At 38.0% G+C, this 2,448-nt stretch overlaps 1 non-coding gene across 1 annotated transcript; it reads right to left on the reverse strand.

The window, feature by feature from the left end:
- Window positions 1-1,604: 1,604 nt before the first annotated feature.
- LOC149493704 (small nucleolar RNA R71) lies at window positions 1,605-1,711 on the reverse strand. Its single transcript, XR_016322749.1, has one exon. It is a non-coding gene; the product is annotated as a small nucleolar RNA R71 (small nucleolar RNA).
- Window positions 1,712-2,448: the final 737 nt, after the last annotated feature.

Consider the following 2,448-nt stretch of genomic DNA (forward strand, 5'->3'; position numbering starts at 1 on the left):
TTTTTCGAGGCTATAAAAGGATACAGAAAGAATGCAGATGGGCATCAAGTAATAGCTAAGGAACAATTCTGATTTAAAGAGGATTAATTGGAGATTAGCTCAAGGATCTACTCCATAGTTAGCAATTGAAACAAGGTTTCGATCTTAGTTTCCTTTATGCACAAGGATGGTTTTAGAACTACTAATTCCTCTCAATCTTTTGATTTGTAATTTGATTATATGTAGTGAATAGTTCCCTAAGCTAGTGTTGGGTGAAAACCCATTTGAGCGATAATTATTTAATTAATTTCTTTCATTTCTATTTATTCGATGTTTTCTTGATTTATATGTTTGTGTACTTAATGCCTATAAATGTGTAGAGCTCCATATTTGTATGAAATGAAATGAGAGGATGAATGACTGGAAGGTAAAGTCTCTTATTGGATCGACCTACACATGAACCTAGGTGATAGACTTAGGAATGAGATATTGCTTTGAGGAACTAGGGAGAGTCACAGAGAGTAATGGGCTGGAATCATCATTACACCATGAAAGTTAGATGTTCTTATGATACTGGAACGTTTGACACTTGGAAGATGGCATAGATATTAAGGGACCGCTCCCCCTTCAAGATGCATTCCTAAATAGATAAAAATGGGAATTGAGTTTCATAATGTTGTTCAGTGGAGTTGATCCTAACGTTAGTGCCTTTTATTTGTTGGTTACAACAAATCTAGCATCCTTTCTTTTAATTTAAGCATTTGCTTTACATTTAAATAATTTAAATTTCAATGATTCTTCGTTTAATTTCTTGACAATTCATCTGGATCTAAAACTAATATTCAGTCCCCCTATTCCTAAGGATGATATCTTTATTATACTACTTGCACAATCTGTAAACTTGCGGAATCACTAAATAGTTTTTGGCACCATTGCCAGGGATAGGCACTTTTGTGTTGATATTAGTAATCAGATCCATAGTGTTGATCTAGATTCCTTATTTCACCTTGATTTCTACTCATAAACCATTACCTTGTATGCCCAGGTCTAGAAGTTGAGATTTGCTTCCTACAAATCTTAAGATCGAAAGAACAACAACAGCTTTGAGGAGGATAAATCCCAAATATCAACGAGGCTCTTCAAGGAGAGTTTCTGCAAAACCCCAGGTTAAAGCTCTAGCTTCTGACAATAAGCAACAAGTGTTTGAAGAAGATCAAGAGGAAGAGATTCCTAGTTTTGAAGAAGTACCACCAATGGGAGATAACCGTAGATTGGTAGATCTAACCATCCCCACTGTTGAAGGGATATGCGCATCAATTGTACAACCAATAGTCGCAGCAAATAACTATAAATTGAAGCATCCCTGATCAACTTGCTACAAAATAATCAGTTTGGAGGGTTGTCGCATGAAGATCCAAATTTCCACATTACAACCTTCAACGAGATATATGACACAGTGAGGATCAATGGAATGTCGAAAGAAGCTAAAAACCTGAGGCTCTTCACCTTTTCACTACGTGATAGAGCCAAAGCTTGGTTATATTCGATGCCGGCAAGAACTTTTAGGAAATGGGGCGAGCTCTGTGCAGCATTTTTGAAGAAGTACTTCCCCCAGCAAGACTCAGAAGTTGAAAACAAAGATTGCCACCTTTAGGCAGAAACCTGATGAAAGTCTTTTTGAGGCCCGGGAGAGATATCAGGATGTCCAAATGCAGTGCCCTCACCATGGCTGGGACAGGCATTTTGTCATCCATCAGTTCTTTGAAGGGGCTCTACCAAGTGTACAAAGTGCTCTACATACAGCAGCTGGAGGTTCCTTCTTCTAGAAAACCATTAATGAAGCTTATAGACTAGTGGAGTAAATGGCCAACAAGAGTCAAAGATGTGAAGGAGAGCAAAATCTAATTAAAAAGACTCTAGGGATGCTGGAGATTGATGGAATAACTCTACTCTTTACCAAATTTGACGCATTGGCTAAGAAGCTGGATAGCATTTAGAAGGTTAACATGGCTTTTTCAGCGTGTGGAGTCTATGGAAGCATAGATCATGCTAACTCTGAATGCATGCTTGTTAATTAACCGTTGAATAAAGAAGTTATGGAGGATATGAATTATGTGCAGAACCAGTTCCAACGAAAGTAGTTTGGGAGCCAATTCCTTAACAACTTTAGGCAAAATTGGAAAAATCCTCACCCAAACTTTAGCTGGAGTAATCTCTTGAACAAGCTCAAACCACCTCAACCCAAACCACCGCCACTAGGCTTCTAACAACTAAGACCACCATAAATACCCATCCCATCATTCCCAAACACTCAACCACCCAAGTCAAATGCTGATTCAAATCTCGAACGCTATATAGCCATGCAAGAAAAAGTGAATGAATTTAGTAAACAACAGATTTGAGCAAATGATTACCCATGTGAATGCTAAGATAGACCAATTAGTCTCCCACCAAAGGATACATGAGACC

This window comes from Jatropha curcas, chromosome 9 (assembly GCF_041381405.1).
Source record: "Jatropha curcas cultivar XTBG-Jc1 chromosome 9, XTBG_Jcur_1.0, whole genome shotgun sequence".
Lineage (NCBI taxonomy): Eukaryota > Viridiplantae > Streptophyta > Magnoliopsida > Malpighiales > Euphorbiaceae > Jatropha > Jatropha curcas.